Raw genomic sequence first — 25,351 nt, 5'->3', positions numbered from 1 at the left:
CCCTGGGTGAGAAGGAAAGAAACTGCAGGATTTTGAGCAAAAGAATGGCATGATCTCACTTATGTTTTTTTCAAGAATTTTATTTTCTTTTTTAAGTTTATGTATTTAGTGTGTGTGTGTGTGTGTGTGTGTGATAGAGCATACATGCACTAGTGCAAGCTGGAAGGAGCAAAGAGAAGGAGAGAGAGAAAGAGAGAGAAAGAGAGAGAAAGAGAGAGAAAGAGAGAGAAAGAGAGAGAGAGAGAGGGAGAGAGGGAGGGAGAGAGAGAGAGAGAGAGAGAGAGAGAGAGAGAGAGAGGGAGAGAGAGGGAGAGAGAGAGAGAGGGAGAGAGAGAGAGAGGGAGAGAACCCCAAGCAAGCTCCACACTGTCAGTGCTTCTCACTTATGTTTAAAAGTATCTTTCCTGGAGTACCTGGGTGGCTCAGTCAGTTAAAGCATTAGACTCTTGACTGCAGCTCAGGTCAGGATCTCATGGTTTGTGTGATTGAGCCTCACATCCAGCTCTGCTCTGACAGTGTGGAGCCTGCTTGGGATGCTATCTCTCCTTCTCTCTCTGCCCCTCCCCTGCTCACACTGACCCATTCTCTCTAAGTAAGTAAGTAAACATTTTTTAAAAATAAATAAGGGGCAACCAGGTGGCTCAGTGGTTGAGTGTTCGACTTCGGCATCAGGTCATGATCTCATGGTTCATGAGTTCAAGCCTCATATTGGGCTCTCTGCTGTCAGCACAGAGACTGCTTCTGTCCCCCTCTCTCTGTGCCCCCCCCCCCCACCCTCTCTCTCACTCAAAAGTACATAAATAAAAAATAAACAAATAAAAGGATCTTTCCTGCAGCTATTTGAGAATTAGATTGTAGGAGGGTGGGAGCAGAAATATCAGTTGGAAAACTACTCCAATAGTCAGGTCAGGATGCTGGAACTGGCTTAGGGAGGCAGTCGTGGAAGTGCTCAGAACTGGGATGTATTCCAACAGGAGAGATGATTGAGTGATGAAGGACTGAGTGTGGGATGTGAGAGGAAACCCAGTGACAAGAATGGAGATGCCACTAATGAACGCAGAGAAGGGAGCCACTTGCAGCAGGTGTGGGGCGGACAGGAGGGGTTTTGGACATGTTAAGTTTGAGGTGTTTATTCAGTACGTATGTGGAGATGTCAAGAGGCAGTTGGATGTATGAGTTTGGTGTTCAGGGAAGAAGTCTGAGCTGGAGATATAAATTTGGGAGTTGTTGGCAGTAAAATGGTATTTTAAAGCCATGAAACTTAGATGAGCTCACCAGGGAGTGATTGCGGATAGTAAAAATGGGTAGTTAATAAAATCACATATAAGCGAGTGAATCTGTATTACTTACACCTGAATACCAATGTTCAAAAGTACCAGAACATCTGTAGGTTTTTCTCTATATTTGAATTTCTGAGATGCACATCCTAAACCTGTTCACCATACATCTTTGCCTAAGAACCAGTAGAATAAAGTTTTCCTTCCAACTTTCCTGCTTAATTAACAAAATTGACAACTAAAAATGTTATTTTTTTTTTTTACATAATTATTCTACCTGCAGAACTGAAACCTAGCATTGAGGCCAGATGCCAATTTGCTTATTAAGTTCATTTCACTATATATTCTAGGTGGGGATTACACTCATCTGTGTTTTCCATTTTCTTTGATCTCTGCTGCATTAGGACTAAAATAAAATCTATTTTCTTTATTCCATACATATAAAAATTGTGTTAACTATTTGGAATCAAATAGTCTTCACTGCATTCTTACAGGACAATTTCCCACATACACTTCACAAAACAATACAAAGGAAACTTTCTTATTTCCGTTAATGGAGAAAAGATTTACCCAGTGAGTGCACACAACACACAATGCAGGGGAACCTCAAGGTAGCACAGCTAAGGGAGGACACCAGAATTCCCTCTTCCTGTTTCAGTCTAGAAGGTATCACTGCAATCACTTACTAGCTCTCAGTTTATAAATTAGAGCAAAGATTAAGCTCTTTTCAGGGTGCCTGGGTGGTTCAGTCAGTTGTGTGTCCAACTCTTGATTTCGGCTCATGTCATGGTCTCACGGTTCATGGGATCCAGCCCCCATCGGGCTCTGTGCTGACAGTGCAGAGCCTGCTTAGGATTCTCTCTCTCCCTCTCCTTCTGCCCCATCCCTGCTCATGTGCTCTCTCTCTCTCTCTCTCTCTCTCTCTCTCTCTCTCTCTCTCTCAAAACAATTAAATAAACATTAAGAGTAAGCTCTTTTCAAGTATTTGCAGCACTTGCTTATTTGTCTTGTTTCCCCTGTATTAGGTTTCTAGGGCTGCTGCAACCAATTAGCACAAACTTGGTGGTTTCAAACAGCAAGAGTTTACTTTCTCACAGCTCTGGAAGTCAGAAGTATGAAATCAAAGTGTCCATGGGGCCATGCTCCCTCTGAAGGCTCTAGGGAAGGATCCTTCCTTCCTTCCAGCTTCTGGTGGCTCCAAGTGTTCCTTTGTTGGTGGAAGCATAAGTCCAATCTCTTCTGTCTTCCCATTGCTTCTTCCCTCAGCATCTCTGTGTCTCAAATCTTCCTCTCCTTTCTCTTAAAAGGTCCACCCCAAATCTCGAATCTTCTCATCCTGAGATCCTTAACTTAATTGGTTAATTATGTCTGCCAAGACCTTATTTCCAGATAAGGTCAAAATAACAGGTACCAGACATTAACATTTAGACTTATCTTTTTGGAGGATACTATTCAATCTATTATACTTCCCTCCCTCCCTTTCTTTCTTCTTGAGATGTTTATTCAGTATGTATGTGGAGATATTAAGAGGAGGTTGGCTGTATAAGTCTGGTGTTAAGGGGGAACATCTGCACTAAAATTTGGTCCCTGCTGCTGATAGGTCAGTCTTCAGCAGTAGCGTTGGTGAGAGGGAGCTCATGTTTTGGGTCCATGAATAGCTTTCTCCACTACACTAGGGGTACTCTGTTCACGGTCCTCTTGTACACTGGGGTGAACAAAGATGGAACCTGGCTAACGTCCAGCCCATTGGATTCATAAGTATATTCTCTATGAAGTTTAGTCTCTGGGGAGCATGATGTGAGCACAGACATCTTCACAATTTGTGCTACTTCACAAATCCAGTCACACATTTCACCCCTCAAACTCCTTGCCTCCATTCTCCCAATATTCCAGGCTCTTGATCAACCATCAAACCGCTGAGATCTGTTTATATTATTTCCCAGGCCATTTCTTCCTTCATACAAATTTGATGACCTGGAATGTTTGCAGTTCTACCCACTGAGAGGATTTCCCTGAGAAATCCTCCACCGAGAGGATTTCACTATCCTTTAGGGCCAACTCTGAGTGGGACTGTAATTTCGCAGCCGTCCATTTTTGGCTTGCACCAATATATTGAGCCAACCCATCCATTAAGTGAGGGCTATAGATGGTTATGGAAATGGTTATGGAAAATTGTCAATTTTCCTCTGACATCAGCTGGTCACACGGAAATTCCCGAGTTCATAGGTAGAAAGTGAGGGAGGAATGTCAGTTCAATAGTGATAGGTGAAATGAGAGTCAGAGCCACATTTTCATGTATTTTACTACCCACCTATCTCAACCCTAACATAATGACCCATTAGTTGTCATGATGGATCAAGACAGGCCAAGCTTTGTTGTTGACTCCTCTGACCTAGCTGCCCACTATGATAATTATGTCTATCTTTGCAGTGTCTTCTGGCTTCTGCTACTCTGGAAGCTTATCATCTCCACCAAAAGTATAGAGTCTGTTCCATGGCAACATCGCCTCCTCTCTATTCTGGACTTCAGAGAACAGTCATCATTAAAACTATCCAAATATGACAGTGTCCCCAACAATTGGCATTTCTTATTTCCTCAATAAAGGGCATGTCCTTTGTGTTCTCTTGATCCCTGAGACAAGGACTTGGCTGCAGGTAGTTTATCTCAGAGATTATTCTAAGAAACAGAAGTGAAGAAATAGAAAAGTGAAACAGGCATTTTTATTTCCTATTGTTTCTGTGACTAACTACCACAAACTTAGCAGCTTAAAGCAACACAAACTTTTTATTTTAGAGCCTTGTAGATTAGTAGTCCAACAGAGGTCTCACAGGGCTAAAATCAAGATGTCAGGGGCGCCTGGGTGGCTCAGTCGGTTAAGCATCCGACTTCGGCTCAGGTCATGATCTCACGGTCCGTGAGTTCGAGCCCCACGTCGGGCTCTCTGCTGACAGCTCAGAGCCTGGAGCCTGTTTCAGATTCTGTGTCTCCCTCTCTCTCTGGCCCTCCCCTGTTCATGCTCTGTCTCTCTCTATCTCAAAAATAAATATTAAAAAAAAAAAAAAAAAAAAAAAAAAAGATGTCAGCAGGCTGCATTCATTTCTGGAAGCTACAGGGGAGAACCTGTTTCCTTGCCTTTTCCAGCTTTACACACTGCCTATATTCCTTGGCTCATGAACCCTTCTTCCATGTTCAAAGCCAGCAACATTGCATCCCTAGGACCATTCTTCCCCAGTCACATCTCTCTATGACCACAGTCAAGAAAGGTTCTGTGCATTTGAAGCCTCCTTTGATCCAGGAGGATCACAGGATAGTGTGCCATATCCAGGATAATCTCCCCATCTCAAGGTCCTTAAACTCAATCATACTTACAAGGTCTCTTTTGCCATATAAGGTAATATAGTAATGTATTTGGGGATTATGATGTGGACATCTTTGGGGGACTATTCTGCATGCCACAGAGAGAGTGGTAGGAAGACCAATCAACAGTGCTTTGATGAGTGTGTTAACCTGTGGGATGCAATCTTGCTGGTGGTCCTCTGAGGAGCCGTGAAGAATTCATATCACAATTGTCCCACTTCAGGATAGGGAGACTGAAGCATTCTATGATGTCCTGTTCCCCATGGGTTGAAGGCTGTGCTTGGAGACATTAACGCCTCCCTATTTGGGGATGGTCCCTGCACATAGGCTCTCCCTAGAGCTTAGGAGAAGCCACACAGAGATATGCAGCAGAGTGCAGGTAACTGTTCAATATTCCTTGGTTAAAATCAGGTGGGTCAAGAGGATATGGAGTTGTACCTAACAAGTGGGCTTCAATCTGTTAAACACACTTCACTATAGCCCTTTGTTCGAAAACAGGCGAATTAAGATATTTACGGTTGTGCATTAAGGGACTAATGGTATATAAACAAAGTAAATACCCAAAGAGAAGCTTTAGGAATAAAGCCAAAGGATAGGAAGACAGTCTTTATTTCTACTTGTAAGTGACAATCAGTAAGTTTCACAAATTTGGGGTCTTACTGGGCCATACTATTTTTAGATCACACCACAGAAAAAGAAGAATACTTATTAGACTCATTTCCCTCATTTGTTGGTCTAGGTCCTTCAAGACTCAGCTAAGACACCACTTCTCCTAAGATGCCTTTGTAAGCATGGTCCAGAGAGAGAGAACTTCTCCAGTAGGACTCTGGGAACTTTCTATTTTACCATTACCACAGTGTTTTGTAATTGCTTTCTATATGTCTGTCTTCTTGTAAATCTATCAGAGCTTTGAGGAAAAGAATTTTGTGTAGTCATTTTTTATCATTTCCATTGTCCACCCTCGTGCTTGGTGTATCTGTGTGTGTGTGTGTGAATCGTATTATATCCTATCCTATCATACTATATTATATGATACTTCAGTTCATTTTAAGATTTATTTTATCCTTGTAGATTATTAGTTCATGTGTCCTTTCTCTACTTATTCTCCCTAATGAGGTATTTATATTTTTCTTGTTTGCGAGATCTCTTTATGTAGTAGAATATCCCTTGCAACAATCCCTCCCTTTAAAGATGACTAAAATGAGAAATAGTTATTAAGCACCTCTTCTAGGAGAGCAGTGGGAATGATCAGAAGGGTTTCCTTTGCTGGCGTAAACAACTTACGGTCACCGAAGAGGCTTGACTGACCCTCACTGTACACATACCTAGTTCCACCTAATAATAAGGATGGGTGTGGGGAGGGAATATGAATAAAATTAAGAAATGATTTAGATTTGAATAACTCTGTTATCATATTTCTCCCTAACTAGATTAGTAAATTTTGGGGGAAAGAGAATTTATCTTTCTTCTCAGTGTCTCCAATGCTACTACATTGTCTAGTATATAGCAAGAACTAATTCAATGTTATTTAAATATCAATCAATCAGTAGTCAGAATTATGGTAGAGGAAGGGACTTCAGAAACTGTCCCATGAAGATTTCCCAAATTGTCTTCCATTTTCTGCAGTAATATCATGAAATACTAATGACTGGTTCAAAAATTTGGGAAATCCAGCATACACATTTTTCTAAAGATTCATCATATCATTAGTGTACTACAGGCCCTGAGGAATTCTGCAGTTAAGAAACATTTTACTCTGATTCATCTGATGTGAAACACTTTTTTTTTCTTTTTTTCCTAAGTAACAAACTGTTAATGTTGGCTCAAGACTAGGAAAGAGCAATTCTGTTCTAATCACTAAATGTAGCAGAATATTTAGTAAGCTAGTTCAGATTTTCCCAGCTGGTTGATAGGAGAGCTGGGGCTAAAACCCCAGCTTGACTTTCATTTCAATGCTTTTTTTTTCCACTGTAATATGCAGCAATTGTCACTTAATGGTAATTGTTGGTGACACAGGTTGGGATGCCTCTACTGCTCAGGGAAATAGATTAAAGAGAAAAAAAACATCAGCAGCATTTTAGGGAAAACTTTTCAAAGAGACACAGGTCATCCATACCGTGCTTTAAACATTCAGCAATGAAAGAAAATTATTTTCATTTGCAAGTTTAATATTAATGAGTGTGGCATATTATTTGAAGTGATGCCAATTGCAAAGTGCATTAGAAAAAAGTCTTTGTTATATGTGCACTATATGGCGCATGGTGGTCCTTCAATGTCCATTTAGTGAGACTTTAATAGGCCATCATAAAGGGACCTTAATGACTTATTTGAAGAAAAGAGAGATAATTTCAGGGAAAGTTGGATGATGAAAGTCTAAATCGGACATAAAGGCCAAGATTAGACCTTGGTTGGAAACACATTTTCTATTTCCCATGAGCCACAGAGGCATAAGCAATGTGGAACTGAAGACCCAAATGAAGTCTTTCTATTGCTTTAAAAAATTGAATCTTTACCTATCTGAAGAAAATTAGAGGAGGAAATTACTACTCATTGAACACTTATTCTATCAGATATCATAATACATTATTTCACCTAACCATCATAATGATGTGGGAAACAAAGGCAGAAGGAACTGTAGATAAAATTAAATTTCCACATAACCCACAGCCCATTGACAGATCCTGGAGATAGGCCATTCTTCCAGGAACTCCCAACTGTCTTAATGTTAGTTAATGTTTTGCTACGAGGAAAAACAACCTTAGCTTGACAATAGCTAGGCCTCTAGGAGCCTCTAAGAATTCTTTAGTATATGAAAGTCCTTTTGGAAACTTCCACTTGCCTTTACCTCCCCCAACTCCAGGCTATACAATCATTGACCTGTCACAACCCCAGTGAAGCTCTTTCTGCCCACAGGTCCTATCCCTGTGCTTTAATAAGACCACTTTTTTTGCACTAAAGACGTCACAAGAATTCTTTCTTGGCCACCAGCTCCGAACCCAAACACTTCAAACCACATCACTAAGACTTGTGAAAGATGAACATTATTGTCACCCTCATTTTACAAATAAGAAATTGAGGCATAGAAAAGTTAAATAACTTTCTCTAGAAGTCATAGTTAGGAAAAAGAGATCCATTGGATCTTAAAGTCCAAGTTTTTGTTTTATCATTCCATATTACACATACTAGTCTTAGTTCTCAAAGAGAAGTATTGAAACAAAGACCTTAGGTCTAACTAGTTGTTAGAGAACATCCGGGACATGTGATCCAATGCTCTCATTCTGGGTCTTCAGTGGAGGGGGCTTATGGTGCCCACGAGGTTGCAAAATTTGTATATTGAGAGTGAAGCTGCAGCTAGGTTGGGTAACAACCTTCAAGGTAGTAAACAAAAATAAACACAAATGAGGAATAAAAGCCAAAAGAAACTAGTCAACACAGGGAAGGAAGCAATTAAATCAAAAGACAGATTAAAAAAATTTTTTTTCATCTCAAACTTTCAGTAAACAGAGCAGAAAGTTGTCATAAAATATCAGGCCTTGCAAAGGAAATTTTAAAAAGAATACTGCCAGTTATGGTTAGGCTAATCAAATGGTCTTTACAACCAGCTCATAGTTTTCCTGTAGAAATGGCTCAGCAAGCCAGGTTGTACGGTGACTGGTGACTGCATTTTGAAGCAGATTAAGGCAAACATTTAAGGCATAAAATAGGCACCGTATGTCTTTGTGTTTTCAAAGTAAAAGGAGATGATTAGTGTTATGCTAAGTGCCTTCATTAAATGCAATTTTTAATCTCTGTGTGTGGAATATCTGGCCAATAATGAAAGACTGTGCCATTTCCTGAAGTGGCCTTTCTCTTCCCATGCATACGGATGACTGGATAACAAGCCTAACAAGCCATCATGGGGCTTCTCCCCGCTGGCTGTCCTACCCTGCCCACCCCTCCAATCCCCTCCCCACCCCATCCTTCAGGCTCACTCAGCCAGCTTAGTTACATCCTAGACCTTCCCCGCTTAATCCCTCTCTTAGATGTCCCAATACCTCCCTTGGCCCACCATCTTCTGCCGCTTCTTTGTTGCTATTACATCTATTCACCTTTCCTCACGATTTCAGACTGTCACACTCATGAAGGACCTTGGTTTTCCTCTTTTTCTCTGGCTCTTCCCTATGTTGCTCTCAGGTTGTCTTGCCTTATGACTAAGATGGCTACAAGGGTTGCAGAGATATCAAGAGAGAGCAACAGAGACAGAAAGAGACTGTCTCTTCCAGAACCTCCTTCTATGCAGTGAGCAAAGATTTTTCTAAACACCCCAGTAAAATCACCATGACCTGGCATGGCTACCAAGACCAGCTATCAGTTGCAATTTACCTTTGGAGTTGGAGATGAGGAAAAAGGTTGGACACCTAAGCAACACCAAGGGTAGATCTTAATTGATTCAATGTAATTTGCCTAGGGAGGTCATGATGCATTATTGCTGGCTCCAATAATGTGAGGGCCCTAGTTCTAGTGCTCTTCTTGCTACTTCTGTGCCCTTCCTTGGTGCACAGAAATCAGTTTTGCTGCCACAAGACCCATGGGTTCTGAGAACTCACTGTGTGGCTGAGACCCTATCTATGTGCACCTTTCAGGCCCATGATGTCATCATCCTATTTCTGTTCCATCCTAAGCGGCTGTGTTGGCTGAGATCCACTCTGTTGCCACGTTTCTCCTATTGTTCCATCCCTCCCTGAGGGTCTGCTCAGGGAAAGAGGCTCTGATCTCTACTCTCAGATACTACAATCTATCTGGACACTGTATTGTCACTTATTGCTCCTACCCTGTCTTCTCTCCTAGAGAGAGTTTGACCAGTAGCCAAACGCCCTTTCCTCTGAAATTTCCTTCCTACTTCCATCTTCTTACTTTGGAAATTTTTGTATAATCTTTTTGATGTGAAGGCATGCTCTGATTTATAGTAATTTGTTTTTAATTTTTTTTAACGTTTATTTATTTTTGAGACAGAGAGAGACAGAGCATGAACGGGGGAGGGGCAGACAGAGAGGGAGACACAGAATCAGAAGCAGGCTCCAGGCTCTGAGCCATCAGCCCAGAGCCCGACTCGGGGCTCGAACTCACGGACCGTGAGATCGTGACCTGAGCTGAAGTCGGAGGCTTAACTGACTGAGCCACCAGGCGCCCCTGATTTATAGTAATTTTATTTGTACCAAATTCTTTCAGCCCTAATCTTATGAAACCGAAAGTGCACAGAGGTATATAGGAGATGGAGCACTTAAGACTGACTGGAAGAATCTTAGTAAGCTTTATGGGGAAGGTTTTTGAGGGGAGATCTAAAGGATGAGTAGGAATTTCAGGAATAGTGAGGTATAGAGTGGTTTTAAATTGCATTGCCCTGTTGATTAGTGATGTTGAGCATCTTTTTATGTACCTGTTAGTTATCTGCATGTCTTCTTTGGAAAAATATCTACTTAGATCTTCTGCCCATTTTAAAATCAGGTTGTTTGTTTGTTTATTTTGCTATTGAGTTATATGAGTTTTAAAATATATTTTGGGTATTAACTCCATATCAGATATAAGATTTGCAAATGTTTTCTCCCATTCAGTAGGTTGCCTTTTCATTTTGTTAATAGTTAGGAAGTTCTGGTTCTTCTACAAGGGAAAACTGACAAAAGCCCACAAAATGTTAGCAGTAGGAAAATAGCATTGGTAGGAGCGATAGAAGAGGAGGTTCTGATAGAAATTGCTGACTGATTCAATATAGAATAAGGGAAAGGGCAAATTTAGTGTAACTCTTAAGTTTCTGGCTTCAGTAAGTGGATGCTTGTGTGTGAGTTATAGGACAATGGATGTAAACCATAGGTATGTTTCTGAACATGTTGATTTGTAAAGTTTTTCAGGTAGAGAAAAGTAGAAGGCATCAACACTGGACATAAGGATCTGGAAGGGACAAGTCATTTGTGCTAGCTATAAATTTAGGAGTCCTAGCAAGATTATAGTTAAAGTAGCAAGATTATATAAAGTAATTAACATGCATAAGATTGTCGGCTGCAGGGGGGGGGGTGGATTTTTAACTTGAGGAAAGGAGGGAAAGATTGAGGAAATGGAAGAGAGGGAGGCTTGGAAACATCTACACTAATGATTGGACACCATCAATCTGTACTGGCATTCATCTGCAGGACCACATAGTATCTGCAGTGGTACTAAGCAACTCACCCATCTATGGGAAAGGAGAAGGATGTATAGGCTTCTTTAATTTCACTCTCAACTCAAAAGTTCCTCAATCTTCATTCTCCCTTTTATCCTTGCCTGTCTTTTTGCCTTGACTCACTCACCATCCTTGCATTTGCTCCCATCCTTTCCAGCATTTTCAGGAGTTTTCACTCATTGACCATATTCATGTTTACATTGTTGTTCTCTCCCTCTTCTGATTCCTCCTCCTTTCCCTACAAGATCCTGACTCTAACTTAATACAACATTTCCAGCCTACACTTGCCTTCCTTGGTTCAAATCTGTTCAATCCTTTCTGTTATATCCTTACTTGTATCTAATACTGAGGGGGGGGATGCTGAAATCTCTAATTATGAGTTTGTCTATTTCTTATTTCAGTTCTGCTTTTTGTATTTTGAAGCCCTGATATTAAGCACATAGTGTTCAGGGAAGTCACTGAGAGGACATGACTACTGGTTGACCTGTAAGCTTGCATAATAATGACCCTATCATTTTTTGTTTCAGCAATTATCTATTAAAGAGACTAAAAAATAAGAAAAGTTTCATCCTTAGGAATTTAATTTTTATGTTTTGTATGTTCACCTTGAGTAAAACAAGAAAATCTTGTTTTGCTGCCTCAATTTTATTTTTCTTTTCTGATGAGATGAAGGTGCTAATTTGGTAAGAAAGATTTGTTCAACTTTATCACAACTTTGTACATCTCAATTTCGTAATTTTCAAAGTGCTGCAGAAACAGAATATTTTCCTGTGAATTATGAAAAATATTTTAAAGAAGAAAACATAAAGTAACTTTCATTGTCCCTTTACATGTTGGGTATTCCATAATGATTCAGTTAATTATAATCATAGTTTAGCAATAAAGTATATTAAGCTGAGAGATATCGTGTAATTTTACCTATTATATACTTATATTTATATGTTAGAAATAGTACATGAAATACTCACAATAACATGTCCTATCTTTCCTACTTTGCCTCAAAAAAAATGAAAGAAATCATGTTGTCTTATGTAAAAGGCAGAAAATTACCTGTTGTTATACTTCTGTTTATTTGTATTCCTCTCTTATTTTCTACATTTTATAAATGCCAAGGATACTCACTGAAGTTACTATACACTGAAAAGAACTGAAAAGAGAAAGAGATCCTTCAATGTAAAAAATTAATGTAAAAGAATGAGAACAAAATAGAGTAGACAACATATGGCTTGAGAGAGTCTACATAATGAAGAAAAGAAACTAAATTAGTGAGCCATGATTTAGAATAAGTATGACATTTAAAATTTTATAAAAATATGAATAATAAATAGAAAACTTTAAAATAATTTAATGTTAAAATTTTTTTTTTTTTAGTGATAGCTGTATGATTTGTAATGGTCTCTCTGATGCATACACAACCATTAACATTTTAAAATAATTACTCTTGGGGTGCCTGGGTGGCTCAGTTGGTTAAGTGTCTAACTCTATTTCAGCTTAGGTCATGATCCCAGGGTTGTGGGATTGAGCCACATGTCATGGAGACCACTTATGATTCTCTCTCTCTCTCCCTCTGCCCCTCTTCCCCACTAGTGTGCGCTCTCTCTCTCTCTCTCTCTCTCAAATAAAAATAAATAAATAAATAAAATAATTACTCTCAAACACCTACTTTCCATAAATATTTTTGCCTTATACATTTTGTCATACTGGATAGCACTGATACGGAGAAGTGACATTTACTAGAACAAAAGAAGCATACCTGTGTGTGTTACAACATGTATGGTTATTATTAAGTTGCAAACAAAAACAGAAACATCTCTGCGACATGTACATACTTATTTCAGAAAAAGCTATTTGGGATTTTTTAATTAGTTTAAGAATGTACCTAAATTTGTCAAGATTATTATAGGCGGTGTGGAAGATGATTATACTGCAGGTAATTTCCACTATAAATATTTGCACTCAATTTGCTAACTTTTCCAACCATTGACATAATGATAAAAATTAGGCATTTTTTATACAGACAAAATGGAGGTAAAATTAGTGCTTCTCATCACATATAGGATAACTTTAAAGTGTTTTTAGAAAATGGGATTAAAAATTCACTGTAAAGAAAAATAAAGAGAATATAAAAAAGATCAATATAATAAAAATTGTTTTTTAAAAAAAATATGGAAAAAGATAAACCTATGGTGATATGGAGCAGTTAAATAAAGACAAAAAGCATTAGAAATGACAAAGCAAAAATAGGTGTGAATCCAGTAGAATTTAAAAAACAATTAAATAACATGAAAAACAGTCTTATTCCAACACTTTCGCAAAGCTAAATTAAATTTATATATTTCTAGAAAAATGTAACTTACCTAAGAGATTCAAGAAGAAATAGAAAATCTGAACATACACATAGCCATTAAGTAAATCAATAGTTAAAATTCCTTTACAAAGAAAACACTGGGTTCAGATGTTTTAATAAAGCATCACCACCATATATTCAAGAAACAGAGTATTTCCATTATTTGTAAGGTTTTCTAAAACACAACAAAAGGGAATACTCCCTGTGGTAGTTTGTAGGTGAATCTCTCACTGACTTTGAACTTGGATGTGTGAAGATCATTCTCAGAGAGTGGCTGCTCTTCAGGCTAGTCCTGGAATGAGAAGACATCTAGAACCCAGCTGCACATAGCCTTATGCAGCTTTGCTGAAGCTGATCTTCAGACCCATGTGAAAGATGTAAATATTTCATATTTAAGTCATTTCAATTTTGGAGTTACATGTTACCAAAACATAAATTGACTATACACTTCCCTACTCATTCTAAGGGATAGTGGAACCTTGAAACATAAACTTGGACAGGACAGTAGAATAAAAAATATATAGTAAAATTTCATTCATGCTTACAGATGCAAAAATCCTAAGTCTGATAATAGCAAGCCTAGTGATGTTTTAAAAAGTTTGTACATCAAACAAGTTGGAATTCAAGGAAGGCTTAACATTGGAAAGTCTATAACTATCATTTACCACATTACCAGATTAAAGGAGAAAAATCATATGAAATCTCAAAACATGCAGAACATTTAATAAAATATAGTATTTATTCATATAAAAAAACAACTTCTTAGTAAAATAGGAATAGAATGTAAACATTGTTGTCCATGGTGAAACATTAAAAAAAAGACAACCATACTCAACATCGCTGCTTCTCTTCAACAGTATCTTCAAGGTCTTAGTACAGTAAAACAAGAAAAAGAAATACAAAATTGTGAAAGAGAAACAAAACTATTATATTAACAGATAATATGATTACTTCCATAGAAAACCCAAATGAAGTCTATAGATAAATTAATAGAATACTAATAGAAGATGTCTGCACTTCCAGTTTTCAATGTGGCATGTAAGGAACTTAGAAATTATCATTTCAGACTAACAATAAGTAAGATCCTACACAAACTGAGAAATCAACTCTTCTCAGATCCAAAAGAGAAGTGAGGTTACCTGGAAAACTATTACCCCCAAAACTGGAGAGACAGACAGATAAAGACAGAGTATCACAGTTTACCAGAATAGAAACCCACAAGCAGACATTTTCACAACAACGAGTATCAGGCTAGGAAAACCTAAACTGTAGCTGACAAATTGCTAGAGGCTCAGAGTGGACAAATGTGAGAGCTTAAAAGTCAAGAGGGGTTCAGAAATAAAGAGGCCCTCACACTTGTGTATTTTACCTCCAACAGATCTACTAATTCCTCATGGTTGAATAAAGGAGAAAAATCCCCCTCTGTTTCAGGCAAGGTGAGGGGAAATGTAACCAGTTTGAAATACTCAAGAGCATTCTGTTCTCCTTGCCTTTCCTCAAGAGAAACTATTTTAAAAGAGCCTAACCTATTGGGGTTTAATCAGTGTCTAACCAACCCAGAAGAGGGAGAATATTAATCTTCAGCCCCTCTAGGTTTCCATGCTGGGGAAAGGAAATACCCAACCCCAGCTCACTCTAACCTCCTGTCCTACTTAAGAGGGATAAAAAAACCAGGAATCACTTATGAAATTCACAGCTGACAGACAAAAAGGCAGACTAAAAGATCAAGCCCTAATCATAGGATTATAAACACTTCCCCTCTCCAGAAATTTTACCACCACGTGACTAAAGGTATATTTACTGGAGAACATCAATGACATCATGATTTTTTGCTTTTCAGCAAAAAGTCATAAGGCATACTAAAAGGCAAAAACACAGTTTGAAGAGACACAGCAAACATACTGAACAAGACTCAAACATGGCAGTGATGCTGGAATTATCAGAATGTGAGTTTAAAGCAACTATGATTAATATGCTAAGGGCTCTGATGGAAAAAGAAGACAACATGCAAGAACACATGGGTAATGTAAGCAGAAAGTTGGAAATTCCAAAAAAGATTAGAAATGCTACAAAAACACTATACTAAAAATAAATAAGGGCTTCGATGGGCTCATTAGACTGGACACAGCTAAGGAGAGCATCTTTGGGGTTGAGAATGTGTCAATAGAAACTTCCAAAACTGAAAAGTAAAGAGAATAAAGATTGAAAAGAAGGAACATAATATCCAATAACTGTTGGGGCAAATACAAAAGGTACAATATATGCATTATGAATACAATAAAGTAAAGGAAAGAAAGAAACAAACAATAGTTCCCTCCTTTCTCAGTAATGACTGAGAATTTCCCCAATTAATGTCAGACACCGTAGATCCAGGAAGGCCAGAGAACATCAAGCAGGATGAATGTCAAAAAGGGGTACCTGGACATATTATATTCAAACTTCCAAAAAAATAAGAGATAAAGAAAAAATCTTGAAAGAACAGGGGGGAAAAAACCCTTACCTATAGAGGAGCAAAGATAAGAATTACATCTGACTTACCCTCAGAATCCATGGAAATAAGAGAATACAATGAAATATCTTTCAAAAGTGAAGGAGAAATACTTTATCAGACAAACAAAAAAATTGAGGGGATTTATTGCCAGCAGATCTGCTTTGTAAGAAATGTTAAAAGAAATTCCTCAGAGAGAAGGAAAATAATATAGTTTGGAAACAGATCTATATAACAGAAGAGCATCAGAGGGTAATAAGTGAAGGCAACATAAAAACTTTAAAACTTTCCTTGTTCTTAATATAAGAACTAGCAATTTGTTCAAAATAATAATAGCAACAATACATTTGATTACATATGTGTGTATATATATGATACAAAGGAAAGGAGGGAGAAATTAAGAGTATTTTGTTCTTAAAAGGTACTTGCACTCCTAGTGAAGTGGTGTAATGTTACTTGAAAGTGGACTTAGATTAGTTGCAAACTCTAGGGGAACTACTAAAAAGAATTTTTTAAAAAGTATAATTTATATGGTAAGAAAGGAAAGAAAATAGTATCATAAAATGCTTGATTAAAACAAAAAAAACACAGAAAAGCAGTGAATACAAAAATAGGAACAGAAAATAAGGGAAACAACTAGGAAACAGTAACAAATATGGTAGATAGTAATCCAACTGTATGAGTAGTCACTTTGAAAGTCAACGGTCTAAATGCACCAATTATATTAGCTAATGTGACAATAAATTATTAAAAATAATAAAATAAAATAAAGAGGCCAATAAATAAATAAATAAAGGCACCAATTAAAAGACAGATTCTCAAAGTGGATAAAAAGCTAGCCAACTATACATCATATACAAGAAACTCACCTTAAATATAAAGACTATAAAGACACATGGCTTGAAAATAAAGGGATGGAGAAATAGATGCCATGCTAACACTAATCAAAAGAAAACTGTAAGAGCTCTATTAATTTCAGACAGGCCAGACATCATAACAAAGAAAGTTATGAGGAATAAAGAGAGGCATTAAATAATGATAGAGGAGGGGGTTCCGGAAGATGGCGGCGTAGGAGGACGCGGGGCTCACAGCGCGTCCTGCCGATCACTTAGATTCCACCTACACCTGCCTAAAGAACCCAGAAAACCGCCAGAGGATTAGCAGAAGGGAGTCTCCGGAGTCAAGCGCAGACTAGAGGCCCACGGAAGAGGGTAGGAAGGGCGGCGAGGCGGTGCGCGCTCCACGGACTGGCGGGAGGGAGCCGGGGCGGAGGGGCGGCTCGCCGGCCAAGCAGAGCCCCCGAGTCTGGCTGGCAAAAGCGGAGGGGCCGGACAGACTGTGTTCTGACAGCAAGCGCGACTTAGCGTCTGGGAGGTCATAAGTGAACAGCTCTGCTCGGAAAGCGGGAAGGCTGGAGGACAAAGGGAGGGAGAGCTGCTGAGCCCCCGGACGGCAGAGCTCAGCTTGGCGGGGAACAAAGGCGCCAGCGCCATCTCCCCCGCCCATCCCCCAGCCAAAATCCCAAAGGGAACCAGTTCCTGCCAGGGAACTTGCTCGCTCCGCGCAAACACCCAACTCTGTGCTTCTGCGGAGCCAAACCTCCGGCAGCGGATCTGACTCCCTCCCGCTGCCACAGGGCTCCTCCTGAAGTGGATCACCTAAGGAGAAGCGAGCTAAGCCTGCCCCTCCAGCCCCCGTGCACCTTGCCTACCCACCCCAGCTAATACGCCAGATCCCCAGCAACACAAGCCTGGCAGTGTGCAAGTAGCCCAGACGGGCCACGCCACCCCACAGTGAATCCCGCCCCTAGAAGAGGGGAAGAGAAGGCACACACCAGTCTGACTGTGGCCCCAGCAGAGGGCTGGGGGCAGACATTGGGTCGGACTGTGGCCCCGCCCACTAACTCCAGTTATACACCACAGCACAGGGGAAGTGCCCTGCAGGTCCTCACCACGCCAGGGACTCTCCAAAATGACCAAACGGAAGAATTCCCCTCAGAAGAATCTCCAGGAAATAACAACAGCTAATGAACTGATCAAAAAGGATTTAAATAATATAACAGAAAGTGAATTTAGAATAATAGTCATAAAATTAATCGCTGGGCTTGAAAACAGTATACAGGACAGCAGAGAATCTCTTGCCACAAAGATCGAGGGACTAAGGAACAGTCACGAGGAGCTGAAAAACGCTTTAAACGAAATGCAAAACAAAATGGAAACCACGATGGCTCGGCTTGAAGAGGCAGAGGAGAGAATAGGTGAACTAGAAGATAAAGTTATGGAGAAAGAGGAAGCTGAAAGAAAGAGAGATAAAAAAATCCAGGAGTATGAGGGGAAAATTAGAGAACTAAGTGATACACTAAAAAAAAATAATATACGCATAATTGGTATCCCAGAGGAGGAAGAGAGAGGGAAAGGTGCTGAAGGGGTACTTGAACAAATTATAGCTGAGAACTTCCCTGAACTGGGGAAGGAAAAAGGCATTGAAATCCAAGAGGCACAGAGAACTCCCTTCAGACGTAACTTGAATCGATCTTCTGCACGACATATCATAGTGAAACTGGCAAAATACAAGGATAAAGAGAAAATTCTGAAAGCAGCAAGGGATAAACGTGCCCTCACATATAAAGGGAGACCTATAAGACTCGTGACTGATCTCTCCTTTGAAACTTGGCAGGCCAGAAAGGCTTGGCACGATATCTACAGTGTGCTAAACAGAAAAAATATGCAGCCGAGAATCCTTTATCCAGCAAGTCTGTCATTTAGAATAGAAGGAGAGATAAAGGTCTTCCCAAACAAACAAAAACTGAAGGAATTTGTCACCACGAAACCAGCCCTACAAGAGATCCTAAGGGGGATCCTGTGAGACAAAGTACCAGAGACATCACTACCAGCATAAAACATACAGACATCACAATGACTCTAAACCCATATCTTTCTATAATAACACTGAATGTAAATGGATTAAATGCGCCAACTAAAAGACATAGGGTATCAGAATGGATAAAAAAACAAGACCCATCTATTTGCTGTCTACAAGAGACTCATTTTAGATCTGAGGACACCTTTAGATTGAGAGTGAGGGGATGGAGAACTATTTATCATGCTCCTGGAAGCCAAAAGAAAGCTGGAGTAGCCATACTTATATCAGACAAACTAGACTTTAAATTAAAGGCTGTAACAAGAGATGAAGAAGGGCATTATATAATAATCACAGGGTCTATCCACCAGGAAGAGCTAACTATTATAAATGTCTATGCGCCAAATACCCAAGCCCCCAGATATATAAAACAATTACTCATAAACATAAGCGACCTTATTGATAAGAATGTGGTCATTGCAGGGGACTTTAACACCCCACTTACAGAAATGGATAGATCATCTAGACACACAGTCAATAAAGAAACAAGGGCCCTGAATGATACATTGGATCAGATGGACTTGACAGATATATTTAGAACTCTGCATCCCAAAGCAACAGAATATACTTTCTTCTCGAGTGCACATGGAACATTCTCCAAGATAGATCATATACTGGGTCACAAAACAGCCCTTCATAAGTTTACAAGAATTGAAATTATACCATGCATACTTTCAGACCACAATGCTATGAAGCTTGAAATCAACCACAGGAAAAAGTCTGGAAAACCTCCAAAAGCATGGAGGTTAAAGAACACCCTACTAACGAATGAGTGGGTCAACCAGGCAATTAGAGAAGAAATTAAAATATATATGGAAACAAATGAAAATGAAAATACAACAATCCAAACGCTTTGGGATGCAGCGAAGGCAGTCCTGAGAGGAAAATACATTGCAATCCAGGCCTATCTCAAGAAACAAGAAAAATCCCAAATACAAAATCTAACAGCACACCTAAAGGAAATAGAAGCAGAACAGCAAAGGCAGCCTAAACCCAGCAGAAGAAGAGAAATAATAAAGATCAGAGCAGAAATAAGCAATATAGAATCTAAAAAAACTGTAGAGCAGATCAACGAAACCAAGAGTTGGTTTTTTGAAAAAATAAACAAAATTGACAAACCTCTAGCCAGGCTTCTCAAAAAGAAAAGGGAGATGACCCAAATAGATAAAATCATGAATGAAAATGGAATTATTACAACCAATCCCTCAGAGATACAAACAATTATCAGGGAATACTATGAAAAATTATATGCCAGCAAATTGGACAACCTGGAAGAAATGGACAAATTTCTAAACACCCACACTCTTCCAAAACTCAATCAGGAGGAAATAGAAAGCTTGAACAGACCCATAACCAGCGAAGAAATTGAATCGGTTATCAAAAATCTCCCAACAAATAAGAGTCCAGGACCAGATGGCTTCCCAGGGGAGTTCTACCAGACATTTAAAGCAGAGATAATACCTATCCTTCTCAAGCTATTCCAAGAAATAGAAAGGGAAGGAAAACTTCCAGACTCATTCTATGAAGCCAGTATTACTTTGATTCCTAAACCAGACAGAGACCCAGTAAAAAAAGAGAACTACAGGCCAATATCCCTGATGAATATGGATGCAAAAATTCTTAATAAGATACTAGCAAATCGAATTCAACAGCATATAAAAAGAATTATTCACCATGATCAAGTGGGATTCATTCCTGGGATGCAGGGCTGGTTCAACATTCGCAAATCGATCAACGTGATACATCACATTAACAAAAAAAAAGAGAAGAACCATATGATCCTGTCAATTGATGCAGAAAAGGCCTTTGACAAAATCCAGCACCCTTTCTTAATAAAAACCCTTGAGAAAGTCGGGATAGAAGGAACATACTTAAAGATCATAAAGGCCATTTATGAAAAGCCCACAGCTAACATCATCCTCAACGGGGAAAAACTGAGAGCTTTTTCCCTGAGATCAGGAACACGACAGGGATGCCCACTGTCACCGCTGTTGTTTAATATAGTGCTGGAAGTTCTAGCATCAGCAATCAGACAACAAAAGGAAATCAAAGGCATCAAAATTGGCAAAGATGAAGTCAAGCTTTCGCTTTTTGCAGATGACATGATATTATACATGGAAAATCCGATAGACTCCACCAAAAGTCTGCTAGAACTGATACATGAATTCAGCAAAGTTGTAGGATACAAAATCAATGTGCAGAAATCAGTTGCATTCTTATACACTAACAATGAAGCAACAGAAAGACAAATGAAGAAACTGATCCCATTCACAATTGCACCAAGAAGCATAAAATACCTAGGAATAAATCTAACCAAAGATGTAAAAGATCTGTATGCTGAAAACTATAGAAAGCTTATGCAGGTAATTGAAGAAGATATAAAGAAATGGAAAGACATTCCCTGCTCATGGATTGGAAGAATAAATATTGTCAAAATGTCAATACTACCCAAAGCTATCTACACATTCAATGCAATCCCAATCAAAATTACACCAGCATTCTTCTCGAAACTAGAACAAGCAATCCTAAAATTCATATGGAACCACAAAAGGCCCCGAATAGCCAAAGTAATTTTGAAGAAGACCAAAGCAGGAGGCATCACAATCCCAGACTTTAGCCTCTACTACAAAGCTGTCATCATCAAGACAGCATGGTATTGGCATAAAAACAGACACATAGACCAATGGAATAGAATAGAAACCCCAGAACTAGACCCACAAACGTATGGCCAACTCATCTTTGACAAAGCAGGAAAGAACATCCAATGGAAAAAAGACAGTCTCTTTAACAAATGGTGCTGGGAGAACTGGACAGCAACATGCAGAAGGTTGAAACTAGACCACTTTCTCACACCATTCACAAAAATAAACTCAAAATGGATAAAGGACCTGAATGTGAGACAGGAAACCATCAAAACCTTAGAGGAGAAAGCAGGAAAAGACCTCTCTGACCTCAGCCGTAGCAATCTCTTACTCGGCACATCCCCAAAGGCAAGGGAATTAAAAGCAAAAGTGAATTACTGGGACCTTATGAAGATAAAAAGCTTCTGCACAGCAAAGGAAACAACCAACAAAACTAAAAGGCAACCAACGGAATGGGAAAAGATATTTGCAAATGACACATCGGACAAAGGGCTAGTATCCAAAATCTATAAAGAGCTCATCAAACTCCACACCCGAAAAACAAATAACCCAGTGAAGAAATGGGCAGAAAACATGAATAGACACTTCTCTAAAGAAGACATCCGGATGGCCAACAGGCACATGAAAAGATGTTCAACGTCGCTCCTTATCAGGGAAATACAAATCAAAACCACACTCAGATATCACCTCACGCCAGTCAGAGTGGCCAAAATGAAGAAATCAGGAGACTATAGATGCTGGAGAGGATGTGGAGAAACGGGAACCCTCTTGCACTGTTGGTGGGAATGCAAATTGGTGCAGCCGCTCTGGAAAGCAGTGTGGAGGTTCCTCAGAAAATTAAAAATAGACCTACCCTATGACCCAGCAATAGCACTGCTAGGAATTTATCCAAGGGATACAGGAGTACTGATGCATAGGGGCACCTGTACCCCAATGTTTATAGCGGCACTCTCAACAATAGCCAAATTATGGAAAGAGCCTAAATGTCCATCAACTGATGAATGGATAAAGAAATTGTGGTTTATATACACAATGGAATACTACGTGGCAATGAGAAAAAATGAAATATGGCCTTTTGTAGCAACATGGATGGAACTGGAGAGTGTGATGCTAAGTGAAATAAGCCATACAGAGAAAGACAGATACCATATGGTTTCACTCTTATGTGGATCCTGAGAAACATAACAGAAACCCATGGGGGAGGGGAAGGAAAAAAAAAAAAAAAAAAAAAAAAGAGGTTAGAGTGGGAGAGAGCCAAAGCATTAGAGACTGTTAAAAACTGAGAACAAACTGAGGGTTGATGGGGGGTGGGAGGGAGGGCAGGGTGGGTGATGGGTATTGAGGAGGGCACCTTTTGGGATGAGCACTGGGTGTTGTATGGAAACCAATTTGACAGTAAATTTCATATATTAAAAAATTAAAAAAAAAAAAAATAATGATAAAGGGGCCAATACTCCAAAAAAATGGAGCAATCCTTACTGTGTATGCACCTAATAACAGAGCATCAAAATATTGAGGCAATAACTGATAGAACTGTGAGGACAGACAGATCAATCCACTATCATAGTTCGAGATTTTAATATCCCTTTATCAGAAATGGACAGATCCAGCAGGCAGAAAATCAGTAGGCACTTAGTTGAACTCAATACCACCATCAATCAACGGGATATAACTGACATCTACAGAATACTTCAGCCGGTGGCAGAATATACTCTCCTCATACTCATCTGGAGCATTCACCAAGACAGACCACATTCTGGGCCATAAAGTATAACTTAATAGAATTAAAAGAATAGAAATCATACAATGCCTGCTTTCAGACCACAATGATGTTAAACTAGAAATCAATAACATAAAAATAGATGGAAAATTTCAAAATACTTGGGGAGAACAGACAGTATGCTTCTATATAACACCAGGGTCAAAGAAGAAATCTCAAGAGATATTGAAAAATATTTTCTACTAAGTGAAAATTGAAACACAGCTTGTCATCTCTTCCTGGCTTGCAGAGGGCCACCTTCTCACTGTGCCCTCACATGGCTTTTCTTCTGTATATATATATAGAGAGAGAACTCTGACATGTCTTCCTTTTGGAACAAGAACATCAGTCATATTGGATTTGGGCCCCACCCTTATTACATCATTTAACCTTGATTACTTTCTTAAATGAGCAATCTGCAAACACAGAAACATTGGGAGTTAGGGCTTTAACATATGAATATGGGGGAGATGATTCTGTCCATAACAGTGAGAATATAAAGCAATGAGAACTCAGTCCCCTTGTGGGTGGTAAGTGTGACAAGTTGTTTGACTTTAGAAGACATTTGATAGAACTTCTAAAGGTTGAAGTTGTGAATTCCCTGTGGCCTAGCAATTCCACTCCTAGGTATGAGAAATTCATAGGGTTGCTAGATTTAGCAAATAAAACTACAGGATACCTAGTTAAATTTAATTCCAGAGACATGACCAGTAAATTTTAGTATTAGTATGTCTCAATTTTGAATGGGACATACTTATGCTAAAAAAATTACTCATTGTTTCCCTAAAATTCAAATTTAATTGGATGTCCTGTATTTAGTTGGCAACCATAGAAACTCATACATACGTGTACCAGGAAACATATACGAGACTGCTGTTAGGAATATTATTTGTAATATAAAACAAACAAAAAAAAGGAAATACGCATATGTATCAATGGGAGAATGTATATACAAATTGTGGGGTATCGAACAGTAAATGTGGATGAGCCCCTGTTACACACATTCTCTTAGCTGAGTATCACAAACTCAATAGAAGAAGAAAAAAAACAAGTCACAGAAGAGATACACAGTGATTCCACATATGTAACCTCAAAATTATGCAAAAGGATACAATTTTTTAATTTATTTTTGAGAGAAAGAGAGAAAGAACACAAGTGGGAGAGAGGGGCAGAGGGAGAGAGAGAATCTTAAGCAGCTTCCATGTTCAGCATGGAGCCTGACTCAAGGCTCAATCTGATCCCAACACCCTGGGATCATGAACTGAGCTGAAATCAAGAGTGGGTAGCTCAACCAACTGAGCCACTCAGGTGCCCTGAAACAATATATTTTTAAAGATTCATATAAACGTGGGAAAAGAATGCAGCAAAGGAAGGGGAAAATGAACATAAAATTAAGGATAGTGATTACTTGTGAGGAGAAAGAAGGGGAATGAGATGCGGAGGAACACCCAGGGTGCTTCATTGGTGTTGCTAGTATTTTATTTCTTAAGCTGATTGCTGACCACTTGAGTTAATGGTTTGCTATTGTCTTTTATCCCCTGGGGCTCAGTGAACAGAAATGTACCTGGGAGTCCCATCGGGAGACCACAGAGCTGGTGAGTTTGCAGGGCAGGGTGGGGTCAGTGGTGATGAGGAGGAGGAAGGGGAAGAGCTGAGTAGCTCCTGTGAGGAGGAGGGAGAGGAGGACTGAGCTGCAGATGAGGGTGAAGGGGATAAGGACACCCCAACTTCAGCTCCAGGGTCTAGCCTGGCTGCCTGAAAACATTACACTCTGCTGGGCAAGGGCCAGTACTGAGTCCCTGCCCTGTGTCATCTGCTCCACCCATTATTTCTGCTTTTGGACCGACCTGTGGGTATCTCCCCTCTACAGCCCCAATTGTGAATAAAGATTGTCTGTCCTGGACAAAAAAAAAAGGTACATAATAACAGTTCCCGTTTAATAAGGGTTTTAATAAATGCTTCACATTATACATATTTTTTATTCAATCACTTTAAAAAAAATTTTAATGTTTATTTTTGAGAGAGAGAAAGAGACAAAGAGAGAAAGTGCAAACAGGAGCAGGGCAGAGAGAGAGGGAGACACAGAATCCACAGCAGGCTCCAGGTTCTGAGCTGTCAGCACAGAGCCTGATGCGGGCGGGGGTGGGGGGGGTGGGGTGGGTGGTTCAAACTCAGTTCCTGAGATCATGACCTGAGCTGAAGTTGGATGCTTAACTGACTGAGCCACCCTGGCGACACTATTCACTCACTTTTGAACTATTATATTCCATATCCTGTGCTAGGGCTTCTTCCATTAATCAGAACAACAATCCTCTAATTTCGTATTACTATTACTGTACAATTACTTTGGTGGGTTTTTGTTTTGTTTT

The sequence above is a fragment of the Panthera onca genome, chromosome F2, assembly GCF_046562875.1.
Source record: "Panthera onca isolate mPanOnc1 chromosome F2, mPanOnc1 haplotype 2, whole genome shotgun sequence".
Taxonomy (NCBI): Eukaryota; Metazoa; Chordata; class Mammalia; order Carnivora; family Felidae; genus Panthera; species Panthera onca.
Note: the sequence above shows the minus strand (reverse complement) of the source record.